This window comes from Epinephelus fuscoguttatus, linkage group LG19 (assembly GCF_011397635.1).
Source record: "Epinephelus fuscoguttatus linkage group LG19, E.fuscoguttatus.final_Chr_v1".
Taxonomy (NCBI): domain Eukaryota; kingdom Metazoa; phylum Chordata; class Actinopteri; order Perciformes; family Serranidae; genus Epinephelus; species Epinephelus fuscoguttatus.
Genome location: NC_064770.1, coordinates 25,747,603 through 25,761,618, shown reverse-complemented (window position 1 = coordinate 25,761,618; position 14,016 = coordinate 25,747,603). Strand labels below are relative to the sequence as shown.

The following is a 14,016-nucleotide window of genomic DNA, read 5'->3' as shown; positions in this document are numbered from 1 at the left end:
ACCCGAAACCCTCTGGCTGTGAGGCAACAGAGCTAACTGAACCACCAGGATGCTCAGGATATGTTTCCCCTCCAATTTAAAAAATAATTCTGTCCAGGGGCGCTGGTGGCTTAGTGGTAGAGCAGGCGCCCCATGTACAAGGCTGTTGCCGCAGCGGCCCGGGTTCGACTCCAGCCTGTGGCCCTTTGCTGCATGTCACTCCCTCTCTCTCTCCCCCTTTCATGCTTGTCTGTCTTATCAATTAAAGGCTAAAAAGCCCCAAAAAAAATCTTTAAAAAAAAAAAATAATAATAATAATTCTGTCCAAATTACTTTACAAAATTTCTCTGTCAACACTAAAACCTGAAAACGACTCCAATTGCTTGCCGGCGTTGGCTGTCTTCAGCAGTTTCCCCTCGTCACAAAGGTAGTGCACAGGCTAACGATACTTTTTTCAAAGGGATGAAGGAGCTTGCGTAAAGATATGAATGATGCCCTGGACATGCGAAAGATTTCCTTCCACTCCTGATCGACAACGATCCCACCATCTCCTGGTTCGATCTGGTCTGATCCGAAACCGCCGTTTCTGGTGGACTTTTAACCGAGGGATGCTGAGATGGAGCAAAGCATTGGGTGCTGAGTTTTTGAAAAATCTGCATCTTTGCAAGTGTTTTTAAAACTCTGTGTGCGTCTGGACAAGAGGCCAAAACATAGAAGAAAACAATTGTTTACCAAAATATCTATATATGTGTAAACAGGGCCTTAGAAATGACAGAGAGTGTGGGTCTGTACGTGTGTGTGTTTGTCTCCATATATTCATGCTCAGATGGGACCAAAGCAGCAGCACACAGAGCTGTCACTGCATCCACTGACCGAGCAGCCTTGCGGCACAGTGTCAACCCTGCAGTCTCCCCAGCACACACTCAGCTCACTTCTCATGAGCTTAACGCTAAAGATTTAGGCTACTTAAGCGAACACATGCACATGATGGATCCCAGTTGTGCCAGTGTGACACAAGATAATGATAAAAGTGCATGTCTGCTGTCCCTTAACAAGTGCTGGGAAAGGATGCTGACAGGCCACATTAGCCGAGGCTGTGGATGTGTCCGTGAAGGCCGCAGGAAGAATAGCAGCTAGATTTTACACGCAGAAATTTGGTGGTTTGTTTTTTATTCTGTCATTCTCGTGTCTCATTCGCTCCGCATCTATCACTTTTTTGTTTCCCGTCTTTCTATCTAGCTGCATCCTTTCACACCCTCGAAGTCAGTCAGCCTCTCTTAGTCCCAGTGCCCCTTCTGCCTGCAGGAGTGATGAAGTCACGCACCGCAGGTGTAGTGCAGATCCCTCCCTGCTCACTGTGCCCTCCCTGTGCCCGCCACTCAGTCACAAGCATATGGGCACATCGTTGTGCCAATGCCCCTCCCAGAACACCTGACTCTGTCTAGTCACGCATGGCGGGCAGTGCACACACACCACACAACACAGACACACCTACGCACATACTAAAACACACACCGCCATCCTTGCATGACGGGCATATCCTTGATTGTCCCCTGATGTTCCCCACTGCGAACCTCACCACCAACTGTGTGTAATACGCACTGTGAAGACACCCTTCACTGTGGCACGAACAGTCTTTACAGCGACTGCACTGGATGGAGTTACTCCGTCTTTTGTTCTGGCTGGTGACTTAACGGCACAGATGACAGAGTGGCAGTGACGCACTCAGAGTTTAGAGGTTTTAATTCCCATCGGAACCAGCCAGGCTAAAAATATGTACACTCACTGGTATCGTAAGGTAGTTAAGATAAAAGTATTCACCACATAGCGTATGCTCAGCTCCCTGGTCCTGCATTAGCACTGCAGTATTTACTCAATAATTTCATCCTGGGATATTGGAGCAGCAGTAGCAGCAGTTAATCTACAAAATGGGCCCTCTATGATGGCTAATTCGGTTGATGTCCTTCACTGCTCACCACCTGTGTGTGGATTAAAGGAAATGTTCGGCCTTAAAACACTGTAACACTGCTCAGTACAGCCAGTGGTAATGCACCCTGCATTTCTGGGTCTATTTTATCGTTTAGTAATGCACTTGGCATTCTGTGGCATGAACAGAAGCACTGTGGTGCAGCGCTGATATTTCATGCATAGCTACTGTAACAAAACACAAGGACTGGGGGTCACCAGATATTACTGTAATATTATCATGACGCTTGTTACGATAGAATATTATTGTGATTTTAAATGTTTAGTGATATGCTGAGTGTTGCCATATATTGCGATTTATTCCCTTTTTAACTACAAATTATTAATATTAAAAGGCAATTTATTTTATTATTTTAATGGGCTACCAAAGGTTTAATTTGTATTTGCAATATTAATGATTTATATAATTAAAAAAAATAATACTTGGCAAATGTGTATCTGTGCAGTACTGCCATGCAAAACCTTGAAATACTATGCTTTTTTTCTCTCCACCCAGACAAAACATTATGTATTCTCAGATTTTCGTGTCAGCCGAAGAAACTCAAAGAGGAAGGTTCCCTCTCTAGAACATCTTTACCAACATTCAGCGATCATACTGTGAGATATCTGTTGCAAAAGAGGCATCAAAGCTACAGTTGGTAACTTTTATGAAAGTAACTTTTTGTCATGCTTGCTGAAACTGTCACTGCATACACACAGTATTACATAAGATACGTTCCTCCTCCTCCACAGCTGTCAGCTGTGTCAATCACTACTCATGAACTGCGGTCAAACTGTCAAACTAAGAAGCATAGATCAAATATGAATTAAAATTGCCTGTTTTGTTTTTTGTTTTTTTTGCCTCAGATGTCTTCAGAAACATATTTTAGTGCACTGTTTATCTGTAAAATGAGAAATTTCATGACCCAGCCGCCATGTTGGATACAGTTTAATGGGAATACCAAACACCGCCCACCAGCTGAACCACCTTTCTCGTTTCACAGCTAAACAGTACACTAAAATCTGTTTCTGAAAACATCTGAGGTGAGAAATAGGCAATGCAATAACAGTTTGACCACAGTTCACAAGCAGTGATTTACTTGATTGACAGTTGATTGAGAAAAAGTCTATTCTGGCATTTTTATAACATGTTTATTTATTAATTGGCACTGTTCCTTCTTTACGAAACTAAACTAAACTAAACTAAACTAAACTAAACTAAACTAAACTGCATTAGAGACTCCTTAGCTCCTATTTGTTGTTTTTGTTTTTTTGTTTTCATGCAGTGCTGCCATTATTATCAATAATAGGAGGCAGAGAAACATGGTTTTTTTCACGGATTATCATGTACTTTTGTGCGAATTACAAATGTTCCCAACAGCTAATTTCCCTGACGCTTAAACGGGGGTTTCAAGTTCAACTAGTCGACTACTCTAGAAGTAAGAAAATCAGAAAACAGTCAAAATTTAGCACAATGTCATCTATAAGGGTAAACATTTTTGGAGGAAATATTGTTTATCTTGTCAATGTTTTTTAAAATTGTTGATTATGTTTTCAGATAACCACATCACAATTTAAATGCCAGGCACTTTGCACTGTGCATTATGAGCATTTTCTTAGAAATAGTTATCGACATCAATGAAAAATTGTAAATTTTCTCTGCAGCAGGGTTTGTACATGACGGATTGATGGTGTATCTGACAGGGGGCTTCCTACTTTTTAAACTTTAAAACAGATGTAGGACCTCAAATCCCATGGTTCTCAGCATTTCATCTGATAAATGGGCAAATTTTGAAAAAGCAAAAAATGGCAAAATACAAAATACAAAAGGGCCTTTGTGCATTAAAGCATCCAAACTGCCAATTCAGACAGAGCTGTAGGCAGCCTGCAAAGTGCCGGGCTCGCCTCTCATGTATTATGTGTTGGATTTTAATATATTCCACTGGACTTCATTTCATTGCCCTCAACGACCTCAACTGATGTCTAAACAGCCTTCCTCTCTGCTGATGATAAGAGTACATGAACTGTAGTGGCTGGTAAATGTGGCATGTTGGGGGTGTTTTAGGATTTAGTATTTTGTGCTTGCCAGTCGCTCATTAATGCCACACACACACACACACTCACAGAGATCCAAATGCATGCATACACACAACCTGAGAGTCAGGCTTGGAAAGGGGCAGGTAGGAAAATGGTGCTAATCATCGTTAGTTCTTTGTGATTAACCAAGTGTCACACACACACACACACACACACACACACGGTGCTGTGATGCCCTCTGCTGTGTGGCACAAAATGGCGGAGTGTGTGTATGAGTGTGTGTGTCCTAGCAGAGGCTGGGTCTGTAGAAGAGAGATGGGAACGAGGCCAGGCAGAGGATGCGAGGACTTGGCTAGCATCAACTTTGTCCATGTATGTGTGTGTGTGCGTGTGTGTGTGTGATAACATTCAGGTGAGTGAGGGAACATTGACTGGCTCTGAGAGTGAGGCCTCAGCCGACTGCTCCATTTACAGCTACAGTGCCTCGTATACACACACACATAAACAGCACAGATGTTGGTGTAAGTACAGAGGGATACGGAGAGGAGAGAAGAAACAGAGGGAAAGATTTTTGTCTCCTGCAGGTGTGGTGTGACCTTCACTCCAACTCTCCTTTCCTTCATCTGTCCATCCCTCCTCCCCTCTCTCCCTGTATCCCTGTAGTTCAGCGCTCAGTTGCGTGGCAGGTAATTTGTGCGCTATTGGAGATTAAAGTTTAATTAGTGAGCGAGGAGTCATTTGGGTCTTAGTTGAGTGGAATAAGGCAGCAGTGTGCATGAGCGTGTGTGTGTGTGTGTCTCCTGCTCGCTCGCTCACCCTAACACATCAAGGCTCATCACCAAGAGAGAAAGCGGGAGTGGGAGTAGAGGATCCAATTCCTCCTTTCATCAACGAAGAACAAAGGATGGAGTTTTTTCCCCCTCTCCTCTTCATCTCCTCCTCCTCCTCCTACTCATTTCTTTCTGTCTTTCTCTTTTCTTCTCCTCCTTCCTCTCCCCCCTCAGCTCCTGGGCTCAGTTTGGCAGAGCTCCACAGCCATATTCACACTTCCCTGGTCCCTGGCGAGACACACACACACATACACACATCACCTCCACCGCCGCCATCACACTGCACCAGAAAAGAGAGTGAAAGGAGGAGGGGAGAAAAAGCTAACTTTGTCTCTCTTCATCTACCTGTGAGAAGTGACCGATATATCTGTCACCTGAAGTGAGAGGTGTATCACCTGAGACATCATGGTATGATCACTTCTTTTTTTTTTTTTTTTTGGAGCATCTTTTTTTTTCTCCCCCATCATTCACTCCGACACAGTCTGCTGGTCTCTCCCTCAATCTGTTTCTCCCTTCCTCCAATCTGTCTTCCGCTCCTATAAAGTGTTATAACTTTGTCATCTGTCTCTCTACTTTGTTTTTTTTACTACTCTCTTGGTCTTAATCATGTGGACATCAAACGTGCCATATGGTCACACACCAACAGGGATGCACACACACGCCCGCCGCACACTCTGGCGTCTTGAGAGCCGTGTTTGCTAATGACGAGGGAGTCTGCATCCCAGCACCGCTGTTATTTCACCGGCTCGAGACACTAACGCAAATCAATAGGCAGCACGGCCCCGCGATAACGATCTCCGTTTCTCCTCTCCTCCCTGCATCTCTCCATTCGCCTCGCCACTGTGCCCGTGCCCTCCTCCTCCCCCCCTTCTCCTCCACCCTCCCTCACATCTGCCTTGATCTTACAGCTTCAATCTATCTCTCCCTCTCCCTCCCACTCCTCCTCTCTCTATCTCGGCGCCCTCAATCTCACATCCTCTCCTCTTCTTTCTCTACATCTCCCCTTCTCACTCCCTGTCTTTCTCTCCCCCCGAGCTCCCCTTGATCTCGCAGCATCGCTCCCTCACTTTCGCCCTTCGTCGCCTCTCTTGTGCTCTACACCCTCTTTCGCATCTCACCACCAACGTCCCCTCTCTCCCACTGTCTTTTTCTTCACCCTCTCCATCTCATATTTCCCCTTCTCCCTTCCCGGCACTCCACTTTCCATCACCTATCCCCCCAGTCAGTCTTCCATTTCTTCCCAATCTCCCCTCATCTGCTCTTTCCTCTCCTCCATATTTACGCTCCATCCCCTCCTTCTCCCCCTCCCTCTCTCTCCGTCTACTCTCTCACACACCATTTCTTCTCCTTCCGACTCTTTTTGACCCTATCAGATCAGATGTCGTCTTCCCCTCGCTCCCTTCTTGCTGTCCTCCTCCCATTTCGGCTATCTGCCATCGGTGTATCTGTGGCTAGCCTCCTTTTAGTGTCGGTCTGTCTGCGACTGCAGATGGAGTAAAGTATTCCCCAGTCTGGCTCTCAGGTAACAGTTGAGGGAAGAGAGCAGGCCAAGGACACCTTCTGGGAAGATGCTTGGAGGCACAAATAAGGACATAGGTCTGGTTTTTTTTGGTTGTTTTTTTTTTTCAAAGAGAATGATTGCAACCAAGTGCACAAAAGATACAAACACACAGTCACATGCATGCATACACACCTAAAAGCACTATGTAAGGCTTCTATTTGCTTGTCTACAGCAACAACAAAATTGACAAAATGTAAACAATATATAGGCTAAAAAAAAAACAGGGCTCCAGTTGTAGCCCACAGGTAACTAACTGATTCCATGGCACCATTATACTTCCTCTTTATATCCCCAAAAGCATTGTGGGAACTTCTGCACCTTCTCTTTAATGGCACTATTGCAGGCGTTTTCTTTCTCTAGATCACAGTACACTTTCTCCAGAGATGCAACTGAATACTGGTGTAAGCACATAAAACTAGACCTCAGAGAGCTGTTAAAACTAAAGCACATATTTGTGTGTCTGAATGTGTGCCTGGGTGAGATAACCACACACACACACACACACACACATATACACACACAGACAAACTAAACGTGATGTCCACATGTATGCCTTCTCCAATATGTATATCCCTCAAAATAAAGCATTCGTTAAAAACTCACTTTGCACAAAACAGAGGCAACCGCACATAAAAAGACACTCATTCTTATTTATAGACAAACAAGCTGCAGAGGACAACATCTGAGGCCGCTCATCGCCACCACAAATCTCTCCTTCAGGCTATGGGTTCAATGTGCCAGATCAACGAGCTGCCTGCCCTAGTCTAACCCAAGACAAGGTCACAGACACACATATGCAGACAGACACACACAGCACTGCCAGCAGCTGCACTGTGGCTACAGGGCAAGGAAGGGGTATGAAAGATAGAGGACAATGGAGGACAGCTTACAACTTGAAGGACACAGAGCGAAGGAGAGCGGAGGGGAAGAGGTGGGGATGTGTGTTTGCTTGTGTGTGTTGGAGGGAGACAGCAGGAGTGACACAGCATCATCAATTAGATGAACCGAAGTGGCACAAAGAGGGAGCAGGTGCAAATCAGTGTGTGTGAGTGAATTTGTGCACACGTGTGGACGTGTAAATGAGTGGAGGGATCGAATACGCGGGAGTGGAACGCACCATGAGCCCCAGCAGGGATGTCACACCGAACCTGCTCCAACACCGCTCCCTCTGCTTCAGTGGAGCGCTCCACCCCATTACCTGCAAAGGGCGGGTGAGTGTTTGCGTGGCAGGAAGATGTGCTTTGCTGGACCAAACCAAAATGGGTCACTGCGAGATATAAGCCGCTTCACATCTGTTTTCCAACCCTCAAAACACTGCACCTTTGTTGCTACTGTACCTCTCCGCGTCTGCTTTTGAAATAGGCTTAAAATAAGCAGTCGGATTGGATTTCATAACTCAGCGTAAATGAGAACTTGCTTGACACGCTCGCCTCTGAATGCTGTGCTTTTGTCTTCTCCTCTCATCCCATCTTCCTCCTGCATCGTTTCTTTCTTGTGCTACACAGTCTCCCTCACTGGAGGATTCTGATGGAATACCAAGTAGCTCTGCGGCCCACTTTACAGGACCCCGACTCCCATGTGTGTGCATGTGTGTTTGTCTGCATGAGGGAGAGAGTTGGAAAAGAGAAACCTGCAGGAGAAAAAAAAAAAAGCAGAAAAAGTGTGTGGGCATGGCCGAGGTTATCAATACTATGGGAACATGAACCCACAGAGCATCTCCTTCTCTCTCTTTGTTCTTCTTCTGTGTCTCTTCGTCTCACTCCCTCTGCACCCTGGAAGGTTAGCTGGAGTCCAGCATTGCCCTCACACACACACACACACACACACACAGACACTGCGGGGGCATTGCAGGCAGTCAAGCTTGATCATAAAGGCTCTCATCAATGTTCCCTCACACACACACACGTCCACATTCATGCTAAATACTTGCACGCATGAGCACAAACTGAAATGATTCATGTTTGCAGTCGCCTACCGACACACAGACGTTGACTCACTTACACATTCGCACATAGACACACAGCAGGTAATGAGCAATCAGTTTTCTTCTTCCTGATTCTCGTCACATGCTCAGGTATCCACAACAACCTTCGCAAGCAACAAACACAACCTATGCAATGCGTATGGGTGTGCGCTTGATTGCCCGCGTGCCTGTCATTTTCTCCTGCTCATCCCTCTCCATCCCCACCCGTCTCGTCGCACCGTTACCATGTAAACAAAGCCAGGTTTAGTCCTTCAAAGGGCAACGCTCGGCAGCTGCCCGCTGGAGGTGACCGTGCTGAAAGACAGAAAGGGAAGATAGATAGAAAGGGAGATAAAAAAGAATTGTGCGGAGGAGCAGAACAAGGGAGGGACGAATGATTTTGGGTCAAGGCTAGAAGGCTGGATAAGAGAGAAAAAGATATTCAAAGAAATAGGTCTACAGGATTTGTCCTTTCACAGCCCACATGCTCATCATTTCGCCTATTGTTGAGTGGGGAAAGTGATTCAGTGTTATGCCCTAGAACGCCTATAAAAGCGATATATGTAGATGGAGCAGACTTAAATCAAAGCTTTTCTTTCAAAAGAACGCACAATGCCAACTTCATGCCGTTGGTTTGAGTCTGGATTGTGTGTATCACTGAACACACACTAGTCTCTTCCTTTCTCTTGTACTGTGTGGGACAAATCGATCAATATGTAGTGCTCAAAGGCACAGTGACGAAAATATTCTCCACACAGATCTTGTCGAAACAAACAGGCTGAGGGGGTTTTCCAGTAGGTGGTATTCACACTCAATACACACAAACAAAATAATGGATGTAGCCATTGTGCCATCACCCATGGGTTTGTCAACTCCCGTTTTGAAGCCTTAAGTTTGGCATTTTGGTCGTCGCCATCTTGGATTTTTGGAGCCAACAGTGACCATATTCGCACCAGAGGGTGACGCTGACACTAACACTAGCTGCTAGTCTGGTTAGCACGGTAGATTTACAGCTGTAGTTAACTGTGAAAATGTTGATGCTAATTTTCACCGGCAAAAAACAAGCTTAAAACTATGAAGACAAAATGTAGTTACTGAAAAAGCAACGTGAAAGTGAGCATCACACTCCTTAGGGTGCTTTTACACCTGCCCTGTTTGGTTCGGTTTAATCGAACTCAAGTTTGTTTCCCCCCTAAGTGCGGTTCATTTGCACAGGTGTGAACACAGCAATCGCACTCGGGTGTGCACCAAAACAACCGGAAGGAGACCTTCTTGAGGAGGTGGTCTTGGTCTGGTTACGTACAAACTCTGGTGCGGTTGGTTTGTGGTGAGAACGTATTCCGATCTCAATCAGAACGAACTGCAGTCACATGACACATTGTTTGGGTTAAACATGACGCGCCTCGTTTTCAAACTGTATGGTTTGACTAAAATGAACAATGACAGCAATATAGTCCGCGATGAGCAGCGCTAAAATCAACCTGCGTAGTTGTCCCGCCATTGTGACATTAGAAAGTGTCACATTTATCTTGCAAGTACAATATTTTGTGTCCATGTCAGGGTTTTTCCCTCCTTCATTCTTAAAAAAATAAATCCCATTCATACACATTGTCATAAAAAAAAAAATCTCCATCCAAATAAATGAGGAGCATGGCAAATCAACAAGCGGTGAGAAAACTGTAATCATAAAGCCACGCAAAGAAGAAGAAGAAGAAGATGCTGGCCAATCAGCGGCCACAAAAAGCTAATACCGGAAATCAGTGTTAGCAACACTGTTAGTAACGCGTTACAGTGATACTATTACTTTTCAGAGTAACTAGTAGTGTAACTTTAACAGCTGTACAACTGTGTAATGTCACTTTTGTTATGACATCACTATTAACTTGAAATACAACATCACATTAGCGGACTCAATTTAGTACGTTAATCATCGTGCTGTGCTCGCGCATCATGAAGCAGCAAGCTAAGTTAGTTGGAAACACTTACCTTAACGGCTGGAAATATTCCCATTACTTTGGTTTAGTCGGGAGGAAAGATGACAGGAACACTGTTGCTTCAGGTAGTCGGACTTTCCACTGCGAAAAACACGTCCCCAAACCTCCAGTCTGAAACATCTCGGCTGCTACGACCGACAGTGGAGCTCCAGGAAATACACCCCACCAAAGGTGAGCCCTCCTCGGACGCAGAGGTCGGCTGAAGCCCTACACTGGCTAAATAACCAAAACTGGATTTTACTTGGGGACAGCTGCAGCTATAAAGAAGTAATGAGGCTTGTGGCTGGACATGTGGTGGATTGAAATGTTGCTCCGTGAATGCCTCTCCATCTCTCAGGCAGAGCCGTGGGAAATAACGGCCACAGAGAACAGGAAACCGCCAGGTAAATTAAAGCTAACTAGCCTTAGCAACACCTAACGGCTATCACTCTGTCATTCACACAGAGGCACACATCTGAATTTTGGGGAGATACTTAATACCAATTTATGGGGTGTAAAGGAAAACTAGTACAACCAGTAGAGTAACGAATTATTGTTGGCAGGGAGTAATAAGTAAAGCCGAGTAGTTAGTTTTGAAAAGAGTAACAAGTAACACATTAAAAAAAGCTATGTTTACAAAAATACCTGTGTCCCTGTGGATTAGACATAACTTTAATGGACTCTAAATACACTAAAATGATGACAGCTATAGCTACGTCTATATGTTGAATCTGGGGTTATTCCATAGTCACATTACATAACCAGCTTTATCACTGTGGTAGCGACTTGTCAACAGACAGCATCCACCTGTCACTTACAGTGGCTACGCCCTTAATTTTGCACAACTTCAAGCCTTAATAACATTTAAACGGGTGAGTTATATAAAAACCCACCCCCTGCACAGTTGTCATGAATGTCGAAATTAGCTAAAGAGATCAAAACTGCTTTTCATACCATGCTGTAAACGGGTTTATATCTGCTGTTAAGTTGGGTGTTTTAACATGGGGTTCTATGGGGATTGACTCATTTTTGGAGCCACCCTCAAGTGGCCATTAGAGGAACTGCAGTTTTTGGCGCATTGGCGGGAGGTTAGATTCACACAAAAAGTGAGTTGTCTTCCTCCCTGAATGCAATTAATGCCAAATGATGGCCATTTTTGGCAGGAAACATGGAGAATAAAATAAGTCACGGCATATAATGTATCTTAACGTTTAAATAATCAGTAAGACATTATGGTTTTTAGGTCATATTTATTTATTTACAAATTTATTTAACTAGCTGCTTTGACATAATAATGACTTGATGTCACATGCATTATAGTAACAAACCCAATGGCAGCCATTAAACATCACAAACTGATGGTGTTTGTGCGTCTCCGTACATGCATATGCAAGTATTCTGATCCTCAGCATGCTACATAAATGAGTGTGTGTGTTTGTGTTGTGTGTCACCTTTGACTAAAATACCCCCCCTTATTTACACAGTCGCTCACATTCAGACTCCCTGACGTATTCCCCGGGTTTACTTGTGTGATTTCTTCATGCCACATGCATACGCAAGCTTTTCCACATGACTGAGTGGCTCTGCCGTTGCCATGGTGACGATATAGTCCCTGTTTTGTTTTTTCGTCGTTGTTGTTGTTTTTATGGCGTAACACATCCCAGTGTGAGGTTGTTCCACTCTGAAAGGTCACTGGACATCACCGACCTGTCAGTCAAAGGAGGGCGGTAGAAAGATATAGCTGCATGTGCACACATCATCCAGTCCAGCGCTCCTAATGAAATGAATTTCTCCCTTTTATTTTCACCTCAGAGACAAAGAGAGCAAAGAGGGAGGATGTCGTTCTACTGTATAGAGGGATAGCATCGCTTCTGCATTTTGCTTTCAGAGCCAAATAGGAATTCTGAACCAAAACCACAGAGTAGATAACTGTAGTGGCTGATGCATTCCTCTCTCGCTCACAGACACACACACATCTGCCTCCCTTCCTCTGACCTTTATTTATTCTTTCATGCTGAAGCTGCAGCAGTGTGTATGTGTGTGTGTGTCAGTCTGTCTGTCTGCCTGTCTGTCTTTGTGCAGTCAAGACATCCCTCTTCTCTTCTTCCAGGTTTACGCATTTGAGTAATGTCTGCACAGAGTGTGTGGTTAGTGTTGATGTGCCATGCCTGTGAATGTCGATGAGTCATCCTAAACCCCAGAGACGAGACAGTTGCAGCTCGCACACACATACACGCACAGACCCCGCATTAACTGGCCGCACTCACAGAACCAAAATGGTCTCCCAGATCGACCGGGCTCATTTTCCTCAGTTTTAGATGCTATTGCCATTTGAGCCTCAAAGATCAGTCATGTACCCTTCAACAGAAAAATCTAGTGCTGGATTTAATCAAGGGAAACAGATGAATTTGGTGGGAAAATACAGAAACTTGTTAATTTCCACTGAAACGCTTTTGGCAGTATTGTTTGTTTTTTTTAAACTGTGATGCCAGTGTATCACATTGGGCTGGACCGAGGAGGGAAAACAGGCAAACAGATGGAAATGATGGACAGCGTTCATGTTTTCGGTCCCTGTCAGTCATTTCCCGATGTTTTTTTTTTTGATGGAAATCGTTACATTCATGTCGTGCTTAATGTATGAGCCACATGCTCGATATAATAGACTGCTTACATCATTAATTAAAAGCTCACGTACACAGCGCTCCCTCACTTTCAGCCCTCCGATTGAGTTTATTTGCTTCCTGTCCAGTAGCCTCATAGAGCCATCTGTCCATCTGTCTGTCTGTCTGTGAGTGTCAACGGCCAGCCTCCGCCCCCTCTATGTCTCTTCCTATAATCTATGTGACTGGCTGCCGGTGACCCCCCGTGACCTCCAGCTGTGTGTCATGACAACGGCACACTGACAAATGTCAGAGCAGATATTGGCTTCCTCCATCTCCTAAGCCTCTCCCTTGGGTAGAAACCCACCCACACAGCCTGGCCAGACACTGCAGAGGAGAGGAGGAGAGAGACGGAGAGAAGATGTGTGTCTGTCTGTCCATCTGTCTGTCTGCCTTCCCAGTGTGTTGAACCTGCGGTTACCAAGCAAAAGGGCACAGAGTCCACCGAGAGGGGAGGGCGCGGGCAGATCTGAACAGGGAGACTGATAGTTGGAGGCATCTGAATGCTCTCTGTGCCTTGTTGAAGTGTGTGTAATTAGGATGGGGATAGCAGCGTGCTGATTGGGAGCAGCGGCGGGGCGGGTTGCTGTGTTATTTTGGAGCATGCTGTGTTAAACAGGGTGTTAAAGGCAGATGTGTTAGATGCAAGTGTGTGTGCGTGGTGAGGTGGGTGTGGGGGGAGCAGGGCGAGTGGTGTGTTTGGGTTATTTTCGAGTGCGTTGTCGGGTTGTCGAGGAGCATGTGAGCTGAGCTTTGGTGTGCGTGGTGTTGGGGCGTGTTGTGATGATTCCGGAGGTGGTGGTGAAGTGCGGCTGTTTGTGAATATGTGTGATAGGGTGAGTGTGTGCATGCGTGTGTGTGTGTGTGTGTGTGTGTGCTTCCTCCCAGGCCGCTCCACCTCCCCAGCAAACTGCCTCTGCATGCATAATTAACCAGGATGACTGGGGAGGTAAATACACAGGGAGACGTTCCATCCTTCCACTCTGTATGCCTCTATGTGTGTGTGTGTGTGTGTGTGTGTGTGTGTGTGTGTGTGTGCCCATGGGGT

The 14,016-nt window shown here is 45.3% G+C and overlaps 1 protein-coding gene and 1 long non-coding RNA gene across 3 annotated transcripts in view; one reads left to right on the top strand and one right to left on the bottom strand.

Annotated features, from left to right (window-relative positions):
* Positions 1 to 10,869, bottom strand: part of LOC125880167 (uncharacterized) — a 66,847-nt gene extending 55,978 nt beyond the window's left edge. Inside the window, exon 1 of the long non-coding RNA XR_007448019.1 lies at positions 10,322 to 10,869. This is a non-coding gene — a long non-coding RNA (uncharacterized LOC125880167). The remainder of the gene's footprint in view (positions 1 to 10,321) is intronic.
* The window catches only part of LOC125880117 (retinoic acid-induced protein 1), a 71,949-nt gene that overhangs the window by 38,973 nt on the left and 18,960 nt on the right, over positions 1 to 14,016 (top strand). The window lies entirely within an intron of this gene.